The sequence below is a fragment of the Acinonyx jubatus genome, chromosome A2, assembly GCF_027475565.1.
Source record: "Acinonyx jubatus isolate Ajub_Pintada_27869175 chromosome A2, VMU_Ajub_asm_v1.0, whole genome shotgun sequence".
Taxonomy (NCBI): Eukaryota; Metazoa; Chordata; class Mammalia; order Carnivora; family Felidae; genus Acinonyx; species Acinonyx jubatus.
Genome location: NC_069383.1, coordinates 112,807,386 through 112,833,281, shown reverse-complemented (window position 1 = coordinate 112,833,281; position 25,896 = coordinate 112,807,386). Strand labels below are relative to the sequence as shown.

Sequence of the window (25,896 nt, the reverse complement as noted above, 5' to 3'; positions counted from 1 at the left end):
CTCTGGGTTCCAGGTTTTGCTGAGATCGCCAGGCCCCTATATGAAGCTACCAAAGAGGGGAAAACATTTAAATGGGCTGAAAAAGAAGAAACTGCCTTTAATCAATTAAAAAAAGGCCCTCCTAAGTGCCCCAGCCCTGGGCCTACCAGACATTACGAAGCCCTTCCACCTCTTTGTAGACGAACATAAGGGAATAGCAAAAGGGGTTCTAACTCAAGCCTTTAGCCCCTGGAACCGCCCAGTGGCTTACCTGTCTAAGAAACTAGACCCAGTGGCTGCCGGCTGGCCGCCATGCCTAAGAATTATTGTGGCGACAGCACTCCTAGTCAAGGATGCAGACAAACTGACCCTAGGACAGGAGATCTGGATCACGACCCCACACGCCATTGAAGGGGTCCTGAAACAGCCTCCGGATAGATGGATGAGCATCACATGTATGACTCGTTACCAGAACTCCTACTCAACCCTCCACGAGTGTGGTTCCACCCCAGTGCAGCCCTCGATCCTGCAACCCTGCTGCCCAACCCTGACCTAGGTGCTCCACTACATGACTGTGCGGGAATCCTGGAACAAGTACATGGATTCCGGACGGACCTGACCGACCGGCCCCTCCCTGATGCCGAGGCTACTTGGTTCACTGATGGCAGCAGCTTTGTGCGAGACGGACACAGGTATGCGGGTGCAGTGGTGGTTACCGAAACGGACACCGTATGGGCAGAGGCTCTACCCTCCGGAACGTCAGCCCAGCGAGCAGAGCTCATAGCCCTCACCAAGGCGCTGATGCTGGGAGCTGGAAAACGGTTTAACATATACACAGACAGCCGTTATGCATTTGCCACAGCTCATATTCATGGGGCAATTTATCAGGAGAGGGGGTTACTGACCTGCTTACGGCCTTATGGTTTCCTGCCAAGCTAGCCATTATCCACTGCCAAGGGCACCAAAAAGCTGATAACCCAGTAGCTAGAGGTAATTGAAAGGCTGACCAGGCAGCCAAGGCAGTAGCCCTTACTCCAGTCCCCACCATGACCATACAACTACCGGACCCGGGAGACCCAGTTTTACCAGACCAGCCCAAATACTCCCAGGAGTTACAGCGGATCAAGAAACTCCCCATGGCCCAGGAGATAAAGGGATGGTGGTGCTCATGCTGCCAGACTGGCTCGGAGTCTCAATATTAGAGCACATGCATCGATCGGTCTACTCACATGGGGGCCCGAAAATTAAAAGACTTAATCCAACATGCTGGAATCAAGATTCACCAACAGGACACCAAAATAGAGCAAGTTGTATCTGCCTGCAAGACCTGCCAACTCACCAACGCGAGAGCCACATCAAATAAAAAAGGAACCAGGCTCAGAGGCACCAGACCGGGAGCCCAATGGGAAGTCGACTTCACTGAAGTCAAACCAGGAAAGTATGGTTATAAATATCTTTTATTATTTACAGACACCTTCTCTGGCTGGGTGGAGGCATACCCAACCAAGCATGAAACGGCTCAGACGGTGGCTAAGAAGCTACTAGAAGACATCTTACCCAGGTATGGTTTTCCTGCCATGGTAGGATCAGACAATGGACCAGCTTTTATCTCGCAGGTAACACAGGCAGTAGCCAAGGCGGTGGGGGCAAACTGGAAATTACATTGTGCTTATAGGCCCCAGAGCTCAGGACAGGTAGAAAGAATGAATAGAACCCTCAAAGAGACCCTTACCAAATTAACCATGGAGACTGGCGGGGACTGGGTGACTCTCCTACCGGACGCCCTTTACCGGGTTAGAAACACTCCTTACACTCTGGGTTTTACTCCCTACGAGGCCACCCCCTGTTATTCCCAGTCTTTGAGCTGAACTTATTGCTGAGTTTAAAGATCAAGAACTTTTTCTTTCCTTGAGAGGGCTCCAGAGGGCGCACGAGGACATTTGGCCGCGCCTCTGTGCCATCTACGAGGCTGGCCCGACCCCGACACCTCATCAGTACAGGCCAGGAGACTGGGTCTACGTCAAGAGGCACCACCGAGAGACCCTAGAGCTGCGCTGGAAGGGACCCTACATCGTGGTGTTGACAACCCCCACCACTCTCAAAGTAGACGGCATTGCGACCTGGGTCCATCACACCCACGTTCGGCCAGCGGACCCCTCCTCCATCCGGAAGGACTTAGTCACGCGATGGGCCATCAGTCGGGACCAACACAACCTGCTCAAGCTCAAGCTACAGCGCATTCGACCCACCTAATATTGGTAACTCTGTTAACTCTGCTTGTCATTGCTCATGCTGCCAGGAGTCCCCACGCCCCCCGAAACATCACCTGGCAGATCATAGACACCAGCTCGGGGACAATACTTAATCAGACCTCCCAGAGCCACCCCAGAGACACTTGCTTCCCAGAACTTTGCGTAAACCTCCAAACTCTGTTTCCCTTGTCACCATAAATGCAGCCGGTCCCATGATTGGGTCCCTAAGCTACATGACAAGGGGGGAATGAAAGGGCGGGCCTACACCAGCCGACTCCATCCTGTTCTGTGTCCTTCACCTTGACCACACCTCCTCCCCTTGAGTGACCCCCCCCCCCTCACCTGCCTAACAGGACTCGGACCCTTCCCCAGCCAATCGGCTGAGGCCATGGCCATTACCTCACCAACTGCTCCTAGGCCCCAATAAAACCTTTGTCCTTTTGAAACTCGCTCTCTCTCCCTGGTATCTCACTGCTGCGTCGGTGCAGGTAGGGGATTGAGCTCGAGCTAGCTCGAATAAAGGCTCTTTTGCTTTTACATCGGACTCGGCTCCCTGGCGGTATTTGGGGATCACGAATTCTGGGCATAACATAAATACTCCCACCATGACTGATTTCAAGCTACCAATATGAGGTCATGGAGTGCAGAGTCGGGAAGGGATGTACCATAGAACACATTATGTGGTGTTTCTACCCTATGAAAATCTACCTATGAAAATCTCAAGTGCCTAGGTAATAGCAGAAAGTAGTGAAATATATTAGGAAGTCATACATTTTCAGCACGTATTAACTTTGTTTTTTAATATACTTTAATTGTACATTTATTTTTTTATTAAAACTTTTTATTCTTATTTTTTTTAATGTTTTTATTATTTATTTTGGACACACACAGAGAGAGAGAGAGAGAGAGAGAAAATGTGAACTGGGGAGGGGCAGAGAGAGAGGGAGATACAGAACCCGAAGCAGGCTCTAGGCTCTGAGCTGTCATCGCAGAGCCCAACACGGGGCTTGAACTCACAAACCATGAGATCATGACCTGAGCCGAAGTTGGCCATCTAACCAACTGAGCCACCCAGGTGCCCCTAAAACATTCTTTTTAAAAAATGTTTATTTTTGAGAGAGACTGAGAAGGAGAGCAAGTGGGGAAGGGGCAGACAAAGAGGGAGACAGAGGATCCAAAGCGGGCTCGGCGCTGACAGCAGAAAGCCTGATGCAGGCCTCGAACTCGTGAACAAAGAGATCATGACCTGAGCCGACATCGGATGCCCAAACGACTGAGCCACCCAGGTGCCCCTTAATTGTACATTTCTATAACTTAATAAAGGTTGGGCTTAATAATCAGCGTCCAAAGTTCCTAAAGATTTGACAATCTATGCTCACAGGTGATACAGTCTGGTGTCAGCTCCAGGCATACTTCTGCTTGCATTCTACTTCCTCTTTCCTGCTTTGTATATGCTGGAACTCAGACACTGGGTGGGGGTGGGGGGAAGTGAAACAATCTCCTTCATGCATAACAAGCCAATACCCCAGGGAATTCCTGAGCAAGAAGTCAAAAGGAAATCTAAGCCTGGAAAGGCCTCATGCCCCAGAGCCACCAGCCCACCTGAACCTGCCTCTGATCAGCTATATGCACAGAAATAAACTTCCCTCTTATTTGAGCCTGTGATTTGGTCTATTTGTTACAGCAGCATTGCCTGTTGTGCAGGCTTCATTTGGAAGCCTCCCATATTTCTTCTCCCAGTTCAGAGTCTAAGCCCTCAACTTGGGGTAGATTCCCTACTCTCTGACCAGTTTAGATTAGGGTTACTAACCTCAACGCTCCTGACATTCAGCACCGATGATTCTTTGTATGTGCAAGGTGTTTAGCCTCCCGACTAGATGCCAGGAGCATCCCCCAACGAGTTGTTGTGATGGTCAAAAATGTCTCCAGATACTGCCCAATGTCCTCCGGGGGCAAAAGTCACTTGAGAATCTTGAGAATCACTTGTCTAGAGAATCTATTCTTTTTTAAAAATTTAATTGTGTTAAAATTTTTTGGGGCGCCTGGGTGGCTCAGTCGGTTAAGCAGCCGACTTTGGCTCAGGTCATGATCTCGTGGTCATGAGTTCAAGCTCCGCGTTGGGCTCTGGGCTGACAGCTCAGAGCCTGGAGCTTGTTTCAGATTCTGTGTCTCCCTCTCTCTGACCCTACCCCATTCATGCTCTGTCTCTCTCTGTCTCAAAAATAAATAAACATTAAAAAAAATTCTTTTTTAAATTTTTTATTGAGGTATAATTGGCATATAACATCATATTTGTTTCAGGTGTACAACATGATGATTCAATATTTGTATACATTGTGAAATGATCACCACAGTAAGTCTAGTTACCATATGTTCCCATACAGAGTTACAAATTCTTTTTCTTATGATGAGAACTTTTAAGATCTATTCTTTTAGCAACTTTCAAATATGCACTACTGTATTATTAACCATAGTCACCATATTGTACATTACATCCCCAGGACTTATTTATTTTATTCCTGAAAGTTTGTACCTTTTGACTGACCATTTCAGCCATCCCCAGGCCCTGTCTCTGGAAATCACCAATCTGTTCCCTGTATCTATGAGTTTCAGGTTTTTACATGTATGTATGGTTGTTTTTAGTGCAGAATCTACTCTTTTTTTGAGAGAGAGAGAGAGAGAGAGAGAGAGCGAGTGAGCAGGGGAGGGGAAGAGAGAAGGGGGAGACAGAGGATCCAAAGCAGGCTCTTTGCTGTCAGCAGAGAGCCCGATGTGGGGCTTGAACTCACAAACCATGAGGTCATGATCTGAGCTGAAGTCAGACGCTTAACTGAGCCACCCAGGAGCCCTGGTTCAGAATCTACCCTTAACCCACCACAAGACCTTGGCAAGGCAATATCCTTCCCTGTGCCTCAAAGGCAGGCCATCTGGGCCTGGATCCTATCAGACACTTCTAGTTGTGGATCTTGTGCAAATTAATCTCTCGCTGTCTCAGTTTCCTCATCTGTAAAATGGGGACAATAATAGTGCTTCTCTCATAGTGTTGTTGTGAAAATGGCATGAATTAAAACACGTAAAGCATTTAGAACAGTGCTTGGTATAAAGCAGGCGTGAAATAAATGCCAGCTGAGATGACGTCAGGCCTCCAGACCTAGGTCATTCTTTCTTACTGTCAAAATTTGTATCTGACCTTCCAAGCACAGCTCAAATGCCACCTCCTTCATGAAGCCCTGTGCCAGTTGCTAGTACCTAACCAATCTCCAGCCTCCTTACCTCACTCCCTTAGTCCTCCTCTCCTCAGCACCCCTGTTCTTCTTTCTTGCTATCAAAACTGCAGTTTTGGTCATTATTACGACAGGAACAGCAAGAAGACAGCATTTGTATAGTGTATACAAGCAGATGGACCAGGGTCCAACCACATTCCTGTCACCTGTGCACGGGATGTCCTTGGGCAGACGGGTCCCCTTCTCTCAGCTCTAGTGATCTCAGTTGCGAACTGGTGACGGTAGAACCACAGGGAGGAAAGATGGCCAGGGCCTGCCCTTAGCAGGGCTCAGTGAATGTGAGTTTCCTCTTTTACAGACCTCCTATTACTCTCGACCATTCGGTGTCCAGCCCCAGGCCTGCCCATGCCCTGTCAAAGTAGTGTCTGACCTTCCAGGCACAGCTAAAATGTCACCTCCTTTATAAAGCCCTGTGCTAGTTGCCTAACCAGTCCTCATCCTCCCTACCCTACACTACTCAGCCCTGCCCTTTCTTGCTAACAAAACTGCAATTTTGTTCTTCCAGCTCCAGTTAGATACTTGTTTTCTCAACCTCCCTTGTAGCTGGGAGTGGCCATGAGACCCAGTTTTGGCCAAGGAGAAGTGAGCAGGGGTTTGGCTGGGGTTCTGGGAAAGGTTTTGCTTCTCCTGACAAAAGAAACCAACAGTGCTGGTGCTGTGCCTTGGCTCTCCTTCCTTCCTTGAACATGAACCAGCTGAGCCACCCAGGAGCCCCTGTAGTCAGAAGTTTTGATACACACTTCCCCTTTCCTATATTACATTTATGTTAATTGAGCACCTACTATGTGCTAGCATTGGGGATACATGGTGAACAAGTTACATCCCTGTCCTCAAGGAATTTTGTGGTAGACCAGGGGGCTGTGGGAGCCCAGAGGACAAATCAGACCAGAGTTAGGGAAGATTCCTGAAGGAGGGAATGCTGGGGTGAGTTTGGAAGGGCCAGAGGGAACAACGTGCAAAGGCATACAGGCAAGGGGCTTTGTCCCACATGGGAAACAGTTGCAGGAAACAACTCTAAAGAAGAAAGGGATTTGGGAGAGGCCCAGAGTGGACCTCCACCTTATCCCCAGGCATATTGCTCTCCTGAGCCTAGTGAATTCTGCCTCATACCAGACTCTTCTTCCTCAAGGGAGGGCACTTTGTTGCACAATTCCAGGGACCACTGTTCTTATTCACCTTCAGATCTCTCTGCTCAGGGCTCAGCAGAGGGTCTGACACACCCAGGGTGTGTCTCCTCCACTAGAGCTGGAACCCAGGGTGAAGGGAGAGACTAAAACTGCTTCATTTCTGTGTCACTGAACCCTACACAGGGCCCGGCTAAAGGAAAGACGTGATGATGATGATGGTGATGATGACGATGGCAACCATGACAACAAAGTACTTACTATCTGTCAGGCAACGATGTAAGCGCATCACACATGTTATCTTACGGAGTGCTCACCACGACTCTGTGAGGGCTCACGCTGGTTGCGTCCATTTTATTGGTAAGAACACTGAGGCACAGGGAAACTAAGAAACTTTCTCAGGGCCATAACTAGTAAGTGGCTGAACAAAGTAGTTGCTTTGTCCACGATGGGAGATGGAAGGAGTGAAGCTGTCACCTCTTCTCAGGCCCTTGTCATTAGCACCAGGAATGAAGCCACTAAGTCATGGGAGTGCTATGCAAATGATGCTGACATGGCTTGTAGTCAGCCACTGGTGGAGCCCTGAGCAGGGTCCTCATAGCCAAAGGAACTTCCTCCGGCACTTTGTCAGCTCAGCCATCAGAAGCAAAGGCAATGGAACTAATGGAACTGTCATGGAGGTTGGAACTGAGGCAGCCCTCTTTCTCCTTTTAACGTCCTTGCCCCATCCCTCCTCCACCCACATTTCCATTATGAGAAAGGATAAATAGAATTAAAAAAATTAAAGCTCGAGAATCCATGTGCAGGGCAATGCTTAACTCAAAAGGACAGCACTAATGGTAGAGCATCAGGCACTGGCAGAGGGGTCGCTGGGACGAGCTTCTAAAAGGTCAAGTTCACAGTGTGTGACCTCCTTTGAAGCAAGATGGACCAAGAGGTGTTGAGACAGAAGTGAGGAAAGAAGAAAGCAGAGAGAGGAAAGAGAACATGGCATGTTCTCCAAGATCTCACTTCACGAGCACAAGTCTTATTTTACACAGGAAGAAGCTGAGGTTCGGCCAGACAAGTGACTTGTCCAAGGTCGCCCAGCTGACCGGTGGACTCGAATCCAATCCCTGCTCCAGCCGAGAGCCTCCATTCCCTGATCCCGGTTAGAGGCCCCTAAAACCCCCTCTCGCAGGTAACCCCCTATCCGCGACTGAGCCTGTGAGGAATGCCTCTCTAGCGCTTTTCTCCAAAAAGGCCCAGCCCTGCTGAGTCACGGGTGATGCCAGGGCCTCTGCACCCACAGATCTTGCTAAACTGGATTTCCCCTTCAGTTCAGCCCAAAATTCCTAAGCTCCTGCTGTCACAAGGGCCTGGGCCCAGGCTGGGAGGGATACTAGGGAACACCGAGCCATGACAGCCTCACAGTGCCTTCCCTATGCAGCTCATTTGATCCTCATGCTAACCAGAAGGGAGGCAGAGAAGGGATTATTGTCCTATTTTACAGACGGAAAACTGAGACCCAAAAATGGAGAGGAACTGTACAAGGTTTTATGGCAACTCAGGGGCCAGGCTGGATCCAGAACCCTGACTCTGGATTCAGGAGCTGGTCCCCTTTCTCCGGTGCCCCGCCTTGGGGAAGGGGCCGGGGGTTGGGGGGTACTGAGTTGGATTTCAACAGGTGGCAAAAGGCAGAACGGGATAAAGGTTTATTAGAAGAAGCATGTGGCAGGAAGTTGAACGGGTAGGAACCCCGTGAGGTTGGGGAAGATCATCCTGGGCCCTGAAGGTCAGGCTAATGGCCATTTTCCTGTAGGTAGACTGCAGCGTTGTGCCTAGAAGCCGCAAACGCAGAGCCAGAGTTAAACAGGCCCCGGCCAGTAAAGGGAACTGGAAACAGAAACAGCTGCTGCTGCCCAAGGCGTGGACATGTGTCGTTTTTGTCCATCTGGGACTGAAGCCCCTTCTTCTGGTGATTACACCAAGGGGGCAAGTTAGAGCCCTCCAGAATCTCCTTCGGGCTTCCCAAGCCACCCCAGACAGGCACACACCCTAACATAAAGTGTATCCTGGTCCGGCAGACACAGCTCCAGGACAAGCATCTCCCAAACTGATCAACCTGCTCCCTAAGTTCCTTTGATATGGAAATTCTAGAGGGGTCACTGCCCTGAACTCAGGTCAGACCATCAGCCTCTCTCCCTCTCTCTCTCTCTCTTTCTCTCTCTCTCAGGATTCTGACTTGTGATGCAAACATAGTGGCTTAAAACAACACCAGTTTAGCATCTCACAGTCCTATAGGTGAGAAGTCCAACACAGGTCTCACTGGGCTAACAGCAAGGGGTCAGCAGGGCTGTGTTCCTTCCTGGAGGCCCTAGGAGAAAATAAATTTCCTTGCTGCTGCTTCTCCTCCCCAACCCCCCTTAATCTCCTTGCTTTGTCCAGCTTCTAGAGGCCACCCACAGTCCTTGGCTTCTGGCGCCTTTTTCCATCTGCAAAGCGAGCACTGTCAACTCAACTCCTCACCTTGCACCATGCTGACCTCTTCTGCCTCCCTCTTCCACTTTTTTTTTTTAACTTGAGAGAGAGAGAGGTAGAGAGAGAGAGAGAGTAGGGGAGAGGGCAGAAGGAGAGAGAATCTCAGTCAGGCTCCATGCTCAGTGTGGAGCCCAATTCAGGGCTCGATCCCATGACCCTACGGTCATGACCTGAGCCAAAATCAAGAGTCCGATGCTCAACCGACCGAACCACCCAGGTGCTCCCTCCCTCTTCCACTTTTAAGGAACCTCGTGTCAGTGTGACATTGGGCCCTCCCAGGTCATCGAGGATCATCTCCCTGTGCTAAGGTCAGCTGATGAGCATCCTTACTTCCATTCGCAACGTTAATTCTCCTTTGCCATGTAACCTAACTTAGCTCCCAGAGATTAGGATGCAGACATTTTGGAGGCTGTTAGTCAGCTTGCCACAGTCTCTAACCCCCAGCGCCCTCCACAACCTAGAGCCCTGCAGAGGCTGAGCCTCTTTCTTCCTAAACCAGGTTCCTGGTTCTGACTCCACCATGCTCCTGGGCCCCCAAACTCCAGAGATAGGAAGGATGCCTCCAATATTTCCTTCCCAGCCAGGCAAAGCCCAAACTTGTCCCATTTTCCCATCAGGAGGGCCTGGCTTTTCTTCTTCTTTTTTTCAATGTTTATTTTTGAGATAGAGAGAGAAACGGAGCATGACCGAGGGAGGGGCAGAGAGAGAGGGAGACACAGAATCTGAAGCAGGTTCCAGGCTCTGAGTTGTCAGCACAGAGCCCGACAGAGGGGTCCTCGAACTTCAAGGTCATGACCTGAGCTGAAGTCAGACTTGCTTAATCTAATCACTTAATCAGCTGAGCCACCCAGGCGCCCCTAGGGCCTGGCTTTTCTGTTCCCATTGCCTCCCTCCCAAGAGATTTGATAAGGGGACTGAGGGCTTTGGAGTTGGTTGTAACTATGTTCTTATCCCTGTCCTTAGGTGCCTGGCTCCTCTCAGCCTCAGTTTCCCATGTATAAAATGGGGTATTAATATCTGTCTCTGAGAGTGTTGTGGGGATTAAATGATATTATTGCCCACAACAAGCCTACCACACTGGCTTAATAAATAAATGAGAGTATCCTCTCCCTTTGTCCATGCTCAGTGTCTCCCAAATTTGGCTAATGATCCAATTTCCCCAGGAGCACTGTTGACAGGCAGAGTCCCAGAACTCTCTCCTTGGAAGGTTCTCATTCAGGGGGCTGATGTTAGGAGCAAAGTTAGGGTTAGGATGTGGCTCAGGGAAGTCTGCATCGTTAACAAAGGCATCACATGCTAGGCAGAGTGTGGTCCACTCAGACTGCCAGAACCTCTCCCAAGTGTTAAAAAAATAGCCTTCCTGCCTGCCTCTGGCCTCATCCCTCCAAACGGATTGCCGGATTGCCCTGGGCTTCAGTTTCCCCATATGTAGAAGTTGGGATGCGCTCTATAAGGTTCTTCCAGCTTTGACATTCTAGAAAAACAGTCCTACCCTCCAGTTAACTTCTTCAAGATTCATCAAGTGAGCAAAGAACTTTGGGCCCCAAGGTTGATGTGACTTGCAGGAAAGCCCAGAACAGCATGTTCTAATAATAAGATACATATAGTATCTTGTAGGGAACAGCAGCCCCTTGAAATACTCCAGGTAAAAAGGGGATTTTGTAGTCAGAGAAGTTTGGGCAACACTACTTTTCATAGCCCTCATCTAGGAGCTCCACAATGTGCGATTGAATATTAAAGGCTCTGAAAAGGCCTGCAGGAGTGAAAGCTCTTTTGCCCTATTAAATCCAACCCTTCCCCAAACTATGCAAGAGCATTGTCCTTTTCCCCAGAATGTCATTCAATGTCTTTTGGCACAGCTTTGGGAAATGCCATCTGATTCAATCCCTGACATGCCCAGGGTCAGCCTTTCCATCCTGAAGTCCAGGCCTGGGCCCTGTCGCTGCCCACTTTGGACAGTGCCAATTCCCAAGTCCAGAGTTCCTCCATTCCTCCATCGGGATAGTTGGAGAAGGCAATGAATCAGAAACAGACCCTCAGAAGCCAGGGGCAGAGCTTATCAGCAGTTTTGGGATCCCAAGGTGTGGGTGGTCAATCCTCTCAGCAGCCCCGGGGCAGGGGCTGGGAGAGGAAACTGAGTCAGCTCTCATGAGACCAAGAGCCTGGTCCTGGCCCTGCCCCCAACCCATTCTGTGCCCTCGGGTACATCACTTCCCCCCTCTAGGTTCTTTTTCTCATCTACAAGACAGAGAATAATGTGTTATTCACATTTTGGAGCTCGTATGGGATTGTAGGTAGGAAAGTTCATGATAAAATTATCATGCCCTTAGCCAGTACATCATACTGAGGGTATCTTGATTAAGTCACTGCAGCAAAGGGGTCTGACAGAGCCCACTCAGGTCATGCTTCATCACTTTGCTCCCCAGCTCTGTGACTTTGGGTAAATCACTTTACCTCTCTGAGCTTCAGTTTCCCTGTCTGTAAAATGGGGATCAGCGTCACTGTCTTGCAGGGTTGCTGGGAGCATTGAGATGAAAAGAACACTAATTCTGAGCTCCCTGGGAATAAAAATCATGTTTTTCTTGCTCTCTACTGTATTCTAGCCCCTGGCTTAGACAAAGGGCTTCATAAAAAGAAGTCATAAAATACTAAATTTAAGAGCTTAAAGAAATGGTAGGCTGGCAAAGTTTCTTTAGCATCTCCTTCTTTCTTTTATATTACTTGTTCACATTCCTTTTTCTTCATTCAGCACCCTCCCCCTTCCTGCCCCAGGCTCACCTTACCCACCCCAGCTCCCCAGGTTTGGCTGTCTCTCCTTTCTCCAAGCTAGAATCCCACAGAATTGTAGCTGAGAGACCAAAACCAAGGCCCTTAAAAGGAAAGGGACTTGCCCAAGGTCACACAGTGGGGCATCTGGCTATGAACTCAGATCTGAGTCTGAAGTCTAAGCATGGAGGGAACCTCACAGAGTAAGAAGGAAGACGCCGTAGCGTGCACCTCTTCCACCATCTTGTCCCAAGTCCATCCGGGCAGTTTAGTGGTGGGACGACAAGCCGTGCTGCCCAGACAGCTGACCACAGCCAGACAGACCTGTCATGAATCTAGGTGACTCTTTTGGCCACAGCATACCCAACAAAGCAGCCAGGGCCTAAGGTTGCCTCTGAGCAGTGCAGGGTGGCACTTAGGCTAAAACACGACAACATCAAGTGTGCAGAAAGAAGGTGGGTGAGCCCAGCTTAGAGGATGTTCATAGAGAAAGACCTAGGATTTTTAAAAGACCCTCTGAAAGGTAAATAAATGTTAGCACAAGCATCTAACTTGATGTTTAGCACACAGTAAGTTCATAATCAATGTTTGTTGAAGTGTAGTATGAGCCAACAAGGTGATAGAGCTACAGAGCCAAGCTAACACAGGCTTAGGTCACATTAACAGAAGCACAGAGCCTACCATGAAGAAGGTGACCCATATCTCACCATCTCCCATCCTAGGTTTGATCCTAGGTTTTGAACAGAATAGAGTCTGGACAAACAGAGATAATCCAGGGGATGTGGGGGGTGGGTATTAAGATCAGACCCAGGAGAAGTGGCTGGAGGAGCAGGGCACTACTTTGGGTGGTCATGAGCACCCTGCCAGGAGAGGTGGCAAGCTGAGGAATGGCAGAGGTTGGCTTAGATGTCCTTAGCTCAGAACCTATTAGTCTTTCAAATTATAATCTCCAAAGTACCGGAGGAAAATGTCAGTCTGTGTCTCTCTACTTAACTTTTGACTAAAGACAGTTAAACAGTACATAGTTCAACCTTGATGTGCACCCCCAGCTGTATACCAGATACTGAACATCATGTCTACTAAGGGGGAGGTTCCCAGGGCCAGCGGGAAGCTGTGGCCTTGTCTTTCATTTCTCTACCTTCAGCCTACTGCCAAACATTGTGGTGCCAGGTTGGATAGATCTGAGGATTAAACAATGCATTTTAAGCCAATCAGCCTCCACGGAATGGACAAATGGCTTCAAAGAGCCCTGCAGAGAAACTGAGGATGGAGATAACGCCAATCGAGAAAATACAAGCAGGCAGCAGGAAAAGTGCGGGACAGACCGCCGGCCGCTCAAGTCTTGCGTCAGCCACCTTACCAACTGAAAACAACAATGAATGGGATCTCATACGCTCAGTATATTGCCGACTGACATAAGAACAGAAAAACTACTCTAGAGGTGGACTCCCATCCACTATTGTCCGTGATTAATTTCATTCCAAGTGTATATTGGGCCTTTAGACATTAGTCAATCATCACGTACTTGTATGTAATTTCTAAGTCAGTAAATATGTATCTGTTGGGGGTGCCTAAAGCATTTTTCTGGAGAAGCGTATGCAATCAAAAAGTGTGACAACCACGGCTCCAGATCCTTAAATCCAGCGAGACACTAGGGGACACTGCTCCCTGTTTGGGTTATGGGGTTGAATCAGATTTGTTTCAGATTTAGGAACAAAGAAAAATTAGGGGGGCGGTGTAGCCCCCAGTAAAAATTTTAGAGCCCCTCCCTGCCCCAGTGTTTGCAGATTAATGCGAAGAAACCAAAAACTCTGAAAAGGTTTTCCCCAGCTCTGACTTTCCAAGGTGGGTGCCTATTTAAACAGCCAGAGCCAGGGGCGTCTGGGTGGCTCAGTCGGTTAAGCATCTGACTCTTGATTTCAGTTCAGGTCATGATCTCACAGTCATGAGACTGAGCCCCTACATTGGACTCTGCACTGAGCTCTGAACACTGAACGTGGACCTGCTTAAGATTCTTTCTCTCCCTTGGGACACCTGGGTGGCTCAGTCGGTTAGGCATCCAGTTAGGTGTCCATCTCATGGTTTGTGGGTTTGAGCCCCATGTTTGGCTCTGTGATGACAGCTCAGAGCCTAGAGCCTACTTCGGATTCTGGGTCTCCCCCTCTCTCTGTCCCTCCCCTGCTCATGCTTTCTCTCTCTCTCTCTCTCTCTCTGTGTCTCAGAAATAAACATTAAAAAAATTTTTTTAAAGATTCTTTTTCTCCCTCTTCCTCTGCCCCTCCCTCTCCACCTCCACTCCTCCCTCCCCTTGCACATACTTTCTCTCTCTCTCTCTCTCTCAAATAAATAACTAGATATCTAGGTAAATAGATAAAAACAGCCAAAGCCAATCCAGCCTCCTTTCTCATTCTGTTATCTAAGTTTCACTGTCTGTCTCCTCTCTCTCTTTTCCATCTTTTTTCCTGTCTCTCTCTTTCCCCCTCTCCCGCCCCTCACACATGCAATTGGCAACAGTGAACACCAGAAAGCAGTCATCCAGAGTGAGAGAAGGAGCTTGCTCACTCATGAATGTCGGACAGACCTGGATTCAGTTCCCACCACTACCTTCCACTGACTGAGATCACCGCATACCACATTCATTCTCAGAGCCTCAGAAACCTCCCTTGGAAAAACAGGCATGCTTACCACTCAGAAATAAAATGACAACCTCATTTTAAAATCGTCAAAAGGGGGCGCCTGGGTGACTCTTGGTTCCTGCTCAGGTCAGGATCTCACGGTTAGTGAGTTCGAGCCCCAGGTCTGGCTCTGTGCTGACAGTGCAGAGCCTGCTTGGGATTCTCTGTCTCCTGTTCTTTCTCTCCACTCCTCTCCCGCTTGTTCTCTCTCTCTCTCTCTCTCTCTCTCTCTCAAAATAAATAAATAAACTTAGAAAAGACTTAATTTAAAATAAAATCGTCAAAGGATTTGAATAGACATTTCTCTAAAGAAATGGTCAGTAGTACTCGGAATGCTGTTCCACATGTCATCAATACAGAAATGTAAATCAAATCCACAATGAGAGGTGCACCTGGCTGGCTCAGTTGGAAGAGCATAAGACTATTGATCTCAGGGTTGTGAGTTTGAGCCCTACACTGGGTGTAGAGAATACCAAAATAAATAAAACTTAAACAAAACAAAACCACAGTGAGGTCTCACTTCATACCCTCTAAGATGGCTACAATAAGAAGTCCAGATAGTAACAAGTGCTGGTAAGGGTGTGGAAAATTTGGAGCCTTCGTGTAGAGTTGGTGGGATTGTAACAAAAACTCGTACACGAACGGCCACAGCAGTTTTATTCACAACAGTCACAAAGCGGAAACAACCCATCAACTGATGAATGAAGAAACAAAACGTGATATAATCACACAACGCCATTCAACCACAAAGAGGAACGAAGGACTGATGACGTGTGACAGCAAGGATAAACCTTGAAAACGTGATGCTAAGTGAAAAAAGCCAGTCAGAAAGGATCACTTATTGTATGATTCCACTTAAATAATATGCCCAGAATGAGCAAATCCATAGAGATCATCCACAAAGTAGACGAGTGGCTGCCAGAGGAAGGAGGAAATGCGGGTTAACTGCTAAAGGGTATGGGGTTTACTTGGGGATGATAAAAATTCTAAATTCTAAATTAGATATAAGTGGTGGTGGTTGCATAACTCTGTGAATATACTAAAAATCACTGACTTGTACACTTTAAAAGGGAACTTGATGGCATGTGAATAATGTCTCAATAAAGTTGTTACTAAAGAAAAAAAGAGGACTTCCCACACAGGGTTGCTGTTAAGAGTGAAATAAGGCCTCTGGCAGCACCATGCCCAGTATATCCCTGGTGTGGAGCCAGTGCGTGAGAGAGATCTCTCTGAAATGGTAGCCTGGAGAGGATTTCAAAGCACAGGTACCCTAGCATTTTAGAGGGCTACACTAGCCGAGTTCTAGGAGTTTCAGAGACAGGGGGAGGGGGTGGGGGGAGGTCCCATTATGTATAGATCTCCACGGTTTGGACCCCAAACAAAACACACCACACACTTCCCTTACACACACTCCTGACTCAACTTTTCTGGCAATTTCTAAACAAAGCAGTATAAAATAATAAGCACATGACTGTCATCTTTCTAGTAGCCCTTAAAAAGAAAATGGATTGGGCCTCCAGCCGGAAGGCTGCCTCTGAGGAGGCGCTTGGGATGCTCCCAGCAGAGGGGGCTCCAGACACTGGAGGGGCAAGTGGGGGGAGGCGAGACTGGGGTGGGTGGGGCTCCCTCCAGGCCAAGCCACCTGGGTGAGCCTCTCTGAAGGGAGCAGGCCTCCCCTCCCCCAAGGCCTGACTCTGCCTGTTCAGCATTTTGTCCCCAAAGGTGTCTTTGAGCCCAAGGCAGAGGACTGGCCTCCTCACCCTCTCCAGTCTACCGGGCCTGGCCAGAGGACCCAGGGCGCCTCCGAAGGAAATGTCTAGAGAGCAGCTGCCTTCACCTGCTGGCAAAGCACAGAGACCGGGATGCTTTGGGGGGAAACATCTTTGTTCTCCCAAGTGTTTGGTTCCACAAGGGCAGAGTGGGCGAAGCCTTTAGAGATCTAGTCTGCACGTTCGTCTCACAAATGGGGTAATTGAGGCTCAAAGGCACCAAGGGGTTTTTGAAGGTCCTGCAGCAAGTGAGCAACAGAATCAGGAGTCAGTCACCTGCTACGGGCTGGCTGAAGCCTCAAAACAACCCAGGGAGGTGAATATTTGTCATCCTCCCCCGATACCTCCAGAGATGGAGACGGAGGCACTCACCCAGCCAGGAAGGCATGGAGCTGGGGTTCAAGTCCAGGCCCACCTAGGAACCACAGCAGGTCAGCCGGTGGAAGAGGCTGTTCTGAAAACTAACCCTTCACCCTGCCCCTCACCCAGCACATGTCCCATTACCTGTGGTCGGGAGGCCTGTGTTGGCTGCAAGGAGAGCAGTGTGTGGACTGTGCCGATGCCAGGCTGGGCAGGGGAAGAGGGAGGCAGGAGAGGCCAGGCCACACCCCAGTGACAGGGAGGGGGCGGGGCATGAGTTGCCCTGGGCCCCACTCACTCACCAGGGTGGCATTCCTTCCTGCTGGTGCTATCAGGGGGCCCAGGCCTTCCTGTCTGACTTGAGTCTTGCTCATGACACCCCAGGCACAGCAGTTGGAGCAGCTAAACCCTCAAACCCACCCTCTGGGCATGGCCATGACTGCTGACTCAGGAGGCGGTGATGTAGGGGGTAGTTGCACTGCCCTTGGCTGGGCCAAGCTCTGGGCAGGAAGGAGGTGGGGTGTGTCCCAGATCCCACCTCCACCTCAAGGGTGAGACTGACTCAGGATGCAGCCATGTGGGCCAACCCGATGCTTTCCCAAGGGGTGAGATTGGGCAGGCAGCAGGACAGGAGGCCCGGGGTTCAGAGGACTGGGGGTCTCCTGTGAATGGAACTGGCAGTGCCCTCTCCTGGTGAGGAAACTGGTCCAAGGCTAGAATATCCACTGCTGTGTGCAGACAGGACAACACAGTTCCCACGGGGGTGAGGGGTGGGGCCTGACCTCCTACACTGAGGCCGAGAATAACCCCAGCTCAGCCTGCCTCTGCCTCTTACTCACTTATCGAACACTTTGGAAACAGGATAGTAAACAAGTCCTACACTGCCCAGGGGAGCACCCAGGCCAGATAGAGACAGGCCATGACAGGCCCCATGAGGGCACAGCCCAGGGAGCTGTGGGTTCCCAGGAGGGCTTCCTGGAAGAGGAGTCATTTCAATGCTAAGCTCAGGCCAAAATCTCAGAGTTATCCTTGACTCTTTGCTCTCTCATACTCTGTCTGACATATCTGGAAAACCCTGTTGGCCCCACCTTCAACATATCCCAAATCCAGCCTCCTCTCTCTACTTCCATGGCAGCCACCCTGGTCCAGCCAACATGATCCCTAGTCTCTTTGCTCCTGGCTTTAGCCCAGTGGCTGTCCTAATTGTGACAACCAGAGGGATCCAGTTAAAAACCAAGTCAGCTCATGTCCCTCCTCAGCTAAACACCCTCCCAGGACCCCCACCTCATTCAGGATGAAACTCAAATTCTTGGGGCACTTGGGTGACTCAGTCAGTTAAGTGCCCGACTCTTGATCTAGGCTCAGGTCATGATCTCACTGTTTGTGGGATTGAGCCCTGTGTTGGACTCTGTGCTGATAGGGCAGAGTCGGCTTGGGATTCTCTCTTTCCCATTCTCTCTGCCCCTCCCCCACTCTATCGCATTCTCTTGCTCTCTCAAAATAAACAAATAAACTTAAAAAACAAAAAACAACTCAAGTACTTACACAGCCCTCCACCATCTGGGACCCACCTCTTGCTCTCTCTGACTTTAATTTCAATGACCTCTCTCACTCTGCCCAGGTACACTAAACTGCCCCAAACGCTCCAATTAGGTTCCACCCTCAGGGCCTTTGCACTGGCTGTTCCCTCTTCCTCAAGTGCTTTTTCCTAGCTCCTTTCCTCACTTCTGCAGGTATCTACTCAAATGTCACCTTCTCCAAGAGGTCTTCCCTGACTACCTTGTACAAAGTGGTGACTGCCACCACCACCTTTCCCGGTCATCCTGCCTTATTGTTCACCATGTGACATACTGTATGTTTTTTATTATGCATATTTCCTCATTATGTATTGTTTGCTCCAGGACCTAGAACAGTGTCTGACACATAGTAGGTGCTCAATAAATTTTGTTGAATGATTGTGTGACCTGAAAGGGAAGCCCAAGAAGCATTGTAAGGGCATTCCAGGCAGAGGGAACCATGTGTGCAAAGGCTTACAGGTAAGAGGCATTGCTTGTGTTGAGGATCTGTGAATCATTCAGTATAGTAGGAGAGTAGGGGATGCTGGGGGTGGGAGAAGGGAAAGCGAGAGGCAGGGACTCGGAAGCCAGACCAAGGAGGCTAGATATTATTCTGAGAGCAACGGGGTGTCACATGATCAAATCTATATTTTAGACAACAATTTGGCTGTCATGTTATGGATTGGTGAGGCTGTGAGGGGCAGGCATCCAGGCAAGCATGAGCCATGGCAGGAGAGATAAGGACTAGGGACAGTGGTCATTGCACTGTCCCAAACAGTAGTCACCAGCCATGTGTGGCTATGGAGCCCTTGAAATGTAGCTGGTCAGAATTGAGATGTGCTGTAAGTGCAAAATACACACCGGATTTCCAAGACTTGCTATGAAACACAAGAATATATAAAAGCTCACTAATAATTTTTGTATTGGTTACTTGTTAAAAAGATATTATTTTGGATACCCTGGGTGAAATAAAATATGGGAAAATTAGTTCTACCTGCTTCTTTTTGCTATTTTTAATGTAGTTATTGGAAAATTTAAAAATTTTTGTGGGTACATAGATCTCACAATCTATTCCTGCTGGACAGCCCTGATTTAGAAGGTAGAACAGACAGGTATTGGTTGGTGGACTGTGGGGATGAGGGAGACCCTCAGTTAAATTGCAGGTCTCTCCCTTCCAGCTGCTCCTTTCTGATGAGACCGTGGTCTAGAGGCAGAAAGAACGGGCTACAGAGGAGAGCAGTTAGAGTAAGTTCTCATCTCGACATAAGCACACACACAAAATTCCTGTCTTTACAGTAAGAACTATCCAGAAATGAGACAGGTCAGCAGAATAGGCAATGAGTCCTCTGTCCCTGGAGGTAGATAAGAAGAAAACTGAAACCACCTTACACAGAGGAAAGGAAGTTGAGCTGATTAGTTATTTTCAAAACATGGTCCCTGGACCAGCAGATTCAGCATCGTCTGAAAACCTTTTAGTAATGCAAATACTCGGGTCCCATCTTAGTCTTACTGAATGAGCAACTCTGGAGGTGGGACCCACAATTTGTATTTAACAAGCCCTCAAGGTGCTTCTGATACCTGTTCAAGTTTAAGAATCACTGGACTACAGGAGCTCCTGGGTGGCTCAGTCAGTTGAGCATCCTACTTTGGCTCAGGTCATGATCTCAAAGTTCCCGGGTTCAAGCCCCGTGTCAGGCTGTGTGCTGACAGCTCAGAGCCTGGAGCCTACTTTGGATTCTGTCCACCCCTCTCTCTGCCCCCCCCCACTTGTCCTCTGTCTCTTGAAAATGAATAAATGTTAAAAACAAATTTTTTTAAAAAAAGAATTACTGGGGGAAAAAAAAAGAATTACTGGGCTATAAAATACTTCCTGTCATTTAAAGGTTTCAATGAGTGGCACATAGTAGGTGCTCAAAAAAAAAAAAAAAAAAACATCTTCACCTTCTGTTTGTTTCCTAATCCCAGGTGAAGGTACTTCCCCTCTTGGGGCAAATGAAGACTTTACTTCCTGCAGCACCTGGTTGTATGTGAACTTGACACAGGACAGAGGCACAGCCTCAGGGCATTTCCTATCTCTTGGACATGGGCAGATTGCCAGGACTGCGACAGAGCTACCAGAGGTTTAAGGGAGGCTCCAGCTCAGCTCCCTCCTTAGGTGACCTCACTATCCTGTGGGGGGTGTGGAGAGGGGTCGTGATTCATGAGAGAACCTCCCACTATCCTGTGGGCACAGCTGATGGCCCCAGGGAAGCCAGGTCAGCAGATGAGCGTGGCATCCGGCTTCCCTGCATTCCAGAACTGCCAGCTGGGGGCCCGCCTGATTCAGCAAGCACGTGCACTCTGGAGGCAACAGACAGTGTGTGGCTACGGTCTCCACATCCATATAAATGGGGAGATGGCAGTCCCTATCCACCGTGACACTATTTGTATACAATGCTTGGAGCAGTGTCTACATACAGTTAGCCCTCAATACCTCTTGGCATTCTTGTGATGAGGCCACCGGGATCTCTCAGGCAGGTGGGAACTACCCAGGAACTTCTTGGGTTTGAGAATTATGCCCTGCAGGTGTAGGGGGGAAAGAATGTGTACCTACTATGAACACCCAGGAGTCTGGTTCTCTATGTGAATTTTTGCTTCATCACCAAATGGACGTATGTGAGGACAGGGCTTGTCTTTTTTTTTTTTTTTTAATGTTTATTTACTTATTTATCAATGTCTTTATTTTTAATGTTTTTCATTTTTGAGAGACAGAGTGTGAACAGGGGTGGGGCAGAGAGAAAGGGAGACACAGAATCCGAAGCAGGTTCCAGGCTCTGAGCTGTCAGCACAGAGACCGAGGTGGGGCCCAAACCTAGGAACCGCGAGATCAAGACCTGAGCCAAAGTCAGACGCTTAACCAACTGAGCCACCCATGAGCCCCAAATATTTATTTATTTATTTTGAGAGAGAGAGAGAGAAAGAGAGAGCACAAGCAGGGGACAGGCAGAGAGAGAAGGAAATAGAGAATCATAAGCAGGCTCCACACTCAGCGAGAAGCCCTACGTGGCACTTGATCCCATGTCTGCGAGATCACAACTTCGGCCAAAACCAAGAGTCAAACACTTAACCAACTGAACTACCCAGGCGTCCCGAGGGCAGAGCCTGTCTTAATCACCTTGAGACATTTGTTAAATGGACCCTCTAAATCAGGAGGCATTGTCCCCATTTCGTGGACGAGAACATTGAGGGTCAGAGGGCTGAAATGATTTTCAAATCACATAACTAACTGGGAAGTGGCTGGGTCAGGATTCGAAGCCAGGTTACCCTGAACTCAAAGCTGGGATTTTTCTACTCCTCCATGCAGAACCCCCGACCTAAGCTCCTGGTTGAAAAGTCCCTGTCATTGAAATCCATCTTTGAGGAGTTAGCCTCTAGCCTAGACTAGAATCTTTGCAACTCCATACTCTCTCTTTCTGAGGACTCTTAAAGCTTTGAGTCAGCAGTGCAGGGTAAAGATCCAGGAGTGTCTTTGATATGAAACAGATCTGTTATTTACTAACTCTGTGACTTTGGGGGAGGGCAGCCTCAGTTTCCCCATTTGTAGAATGGGGATGATAATATATTTTTCTAAGAAACCAATTGCAAATAGACATCTTTGACACAATCTGGGAAGTGTGAATGTGGATTCAATATTCGATTATTTAAGGTCTACTGTTATTGTTTGTTAGGTTGATGATAGCACATCAGTTATGTAAAAACAACGTGATCTGTTGGTGATGCACAGTGAAGTGATTACTAGTGCTACGACACTGTGTCTTAAAGGTGTGCTTTAAAGTAGTTCAGCAAGGGGGACAACGTGGGAGCAGGAGACAGGAATCACAATTGGCTAAAGTCGATAAGAGCAGAAGCTGGGTGATTTGTAGGTGGGAGTTCATCATACAATCATTTCTACTTCTGTGTATGTTTGAAGTTTCCATAACAAAAGTTCTTAAGAATGCAGCGTGTCACTGGACCCACATTCCCCAGCATCTGAGAGGTGGTCCTGTTCTTCAGTAGCATCTGGACTGTGGCTTCCATGTCTTTGTTGAAAGCCGGTATGGAAGCATTTAGCAATGGGACACCGGGAGACTCCTAGCGGGAAACACTAGCCACGAACTGTGAACTGTCCTGGTGTTGTCTGACCTGCAAATCCAGTCGTGTTCTGTAGAAGGGGCTCGACAATCTCTGTAAATAGGGAAGTGTGAGTTGTTAACTTTCATGACAAATAGAGTGGAAAGAAGAGATGGGGGAAGGGAGAAAGGAAGGGAGGAAAGGAGAGAAGGAAGGAAAAAAAGAAAGAATAAATGGAGGGAGGGAAGAAGGGAGGAAGGAAGGAAGCTTTGGAGAGCATCTTGAGATCTAAGACCAAGTGTTTGGAAATAGCTCATCTCTGCTGGAGCAGACAGGGCCTTCAGCCAGGGAATTCTCCTAAGAACTCTGAGAAGTGACTCTCCTGCAAGTGCTGTCTGGACTGAGCTCAAGCCCAGATGTCACAGGACACATCTGTCCATGGGCATCAAGGGCAGGCCCAGGACACCCACTGATGAAGCCTGCGGATGTTCAGATGCAAGCCTGTGTGTCTGGAATGGCACCCAGTTGTCTGCCTGGAGGACGCACCTGCTCCTCAAGGCCTGACTCACGCATCCCACCTCTCTCCCCTGTATTCCCATAGTCCTTCCCTCAGCCATCACACATCAGCGTATGTCTCCCCGGTAGGTGTGATGATAATAAAACAGCAACAACTAACAGCTACCATTCACTGCAGGCTTGCCGTGTGCCGGGTATTCTGCCAAAAGCTTTACCTCCTGAGGTAGGTGTCATTATTTCCATTTTACAGATGTTGAACTGAGACTCAGAGAGATTGAGTCACTTGCCCAAGCTCACACAGCTAGAGGGTACCCAGACTTAGCTCTTAGCTACTTTCCCACAAAGTAGTTGTTCTAAGCTGCAGCTCTATTCAGCTTGCCTCTATATCCTCCTGTGCCTTGCAAATGGCCTGGCTCATTGGTAAAGGCTTGAAGGGACACTCACTTAAATCCTTGGCTTCCCCCCAAGGCTGGGGGGTATGCCACCCTTTCCCAGCACCCTGCCTGCCTCATTCACTCCTCAAATTTGTGATAGAACAAGAGTTCAACTTTGTTTGCTTCAAGCCACAAACATCTTTCTCCATCTCAGAAAAAAGTATAGTCTTATAAATAGCCCAAAGCTGAGAGCTGGGAGGTCTCCAGTTATGGAGTTCTGGCTCCAGCTGTGTGACTTTAGCCAAATTGCTTAATTTCTCTGGGCCTCATCTTCATAGGTCAAATGGAGAAATCACCTACCACAGGAAAAAGTGTCTGAAAGTGCTCAATGAGTGTTTCTTTTTAGTTCTGAGGTAGAAAGTGAAAGAATTTATCCAGGCACCTCTGAGGTGGTCTGGGATCTCACAACATGGAGTACCAGGAGATGGGCAGACAGACCTGCTGAGATCCAGGCAGAAGTGGGACCTAGGGGGAGGAGCCTGTCCTCCCTGGGACCAAGTGAAATAACCCCTGGGCCAGAGGGGTGTGTCTGGGGAAGAGAAATTGGTACCGCTGCCTGGGCCTTCTCCTCGGGCAACACCTTAAGCCCTGACCACGGACCAGTATGAGTGAGGAGGAAGATTTGTTGACAAAACCCATCTTCAGACATCTACTGGGCACCTACTGGTGGAAAGTTCAAGAATGAACCAGTTCTGACCCCCATTCTAGATTAATAGCTGGGCACATGATTACCAGAATAAACATTACATTTTCCGAGTGCTCTAATACCTATGTGTGGCCAGCCAATAGATTGTAAGAGAAAGTTCTATTCCAACTGGAATGTGGAGGTGATGGCAAGAGTCAGAGTAGCAGTATTTGACCATGAGGCAATACTGGAAAGGTTAGCTATAATGAGAGCAGACATGTAAATAACAACAATATAAACCAGAAAACAAAGAACCATGTCTTCGAAGTGCGGAAAGAAAGTAACTATCAACTTCAAATTCTAAATCCACCTAAATATTTAAGAGCAAAGGCTTAATAAAGACATTGGCAGACAAAGAGTGAGTACATTTACCATTCCCAGATTTTTGCTGGAAAAAAAAAAAAACTTTCATGATTTCCTAGATCAAGAAAAAAGAAATAGGGGCTCAGTTGGTTAAGTGTACGACTTCAGCTCAGGTCGTGATCTCACGGCTCATGAGTTCGAGCCCCACCTCAGGCTTTGTGCTGATAGCTAGAGCCTGGAGCCTGCTTCAGATTCTGTGTCTCCCTCTCTCTCTGCCCCTCTCCCTCTCCCTCTCCCACTCATGCTCTGTCTCTTCCTCTCCTTCAAAAATAAACAAACATTAAAAAAAATGTTTTTTAATAGGAAAAAGAAATTGAACACAAAAGGAAGAAAAGAATTGAAGGAATTATTAGTAAAGAGAATTGGTAAACATGGATAAATCTAAGTGCTCTCTGAAATAATACATAACTTGAGATGTATAAATACAAGGTAGAATTCAAATTTATGATGAACAATAATACACAGCAGCCTGGATATATTGGAGTTAAGGTATTGTAAGATACTTGTATTATCCAGGAGGTGAGTAGAGGTATTAACTTATAAATTAAATTTGGATTTTGGTAAATCAAGTTTGTCTGTTAAAATGTTAAAGATAATCCCTAATTATCTTGATATCATTAATTTGTCTTTAGATGTTAAAGATAATCCCTAAACTAATAAACTAGAGGGGCGCCTTGGTGACTCAGTCACCTGGGTTGCAATGACCACGCAGAGCCTGGTTGGTATTCTCCCTCTCTCTTTGCCCCTCCCCACTCACACTCTCTGTCTCTCTCAAAATAAAAATAAATAAACTTAAAAAAATAAACTAATAAAATAGAATGTACAACTTCCATCAAAGGGAAAAGAAGGGAGGGATAAAGAAAATTCAACCTATCCAATAACAAGCGGGAAATAGCAAAGAAAAGGCAGGGTAAATTGCACAAAATATAAGTGAGAATAAAAGTAAGCCAACCATGTCAGTAATCATAATGAATATAAATGGACCAGTTTTGCCACCTGACCAAATTGGACTTTAAGAAATTCAATGTAGGTGGGGCGCCTGGGTGGCTCAGTCGGTTAGGCAGTCGACTTCGGCTCAGGTCATGATTTCGCAGTCCGTGAGTTCGAGCCCCGCGTCGGGCTCTGTGCTGACAGCTCAGAGCCTGGAGCCTGTTTCAGATTCTGTGTCTTCCTCTCTCTGACCCTCCCCTGTTCATGCTCTGTCTCTGTCTCAAAAATAAATAAACGTTAAAAAAAAAAAAAAGAAATTCAATGTAGGCATCTCACAGTACTATAGGAGAGGTGGATTTTTAAAAACTTTATTTTGATACAAATTATAGACTCACAGGAAGCAGGAAAAATAATACAGAGTCCCACATACCCTTCACCCAGGCTTTCCCAATGGTGACACCTTGCATAAATGTAATACAAGAGCAAATCCAGGAAACTGACATTGGTACAACACCATTAACTAGCCTACACACCTTATTCTGTTTTCGTAAATTTTTACATGTGTGCAGTTGTGTGCATGGTTTCTATGCATTT

At 47.9% G+C, this 25,896-nt stretch overlaps 1 protein-coding gene across 9 annotated transcripts in view; it reads right to left on the bottom strand.

Annotated features, from left to right (window-relative positions):
- Positions 1-25,896, bottom strand: part of TMEM40 (transmembrane protein 40) — a 64,360-nt gene that overhangs the window by 20,173 nt on the left and 18,291 nt on the right. The window contains exon 1 of one of the 9 annotated variants that reach the window (XM_053218931.1): positions 16,874-17,031. The exons of 5 other annotated variants lie outside the window; for them this stretch is intronic. The gene's annotated coding sequence lies outside the window, so the exon portion shown is untranslated. Of the gene's footprint in view, positions 1-16,873; positions 17,032-25,896 lie in introns of those variants that run through there. 3 more of the 9 variants (XM_053218928.1, XM_053218927.1, XM_053218925.1) reach the window with 3 other exon arrangements.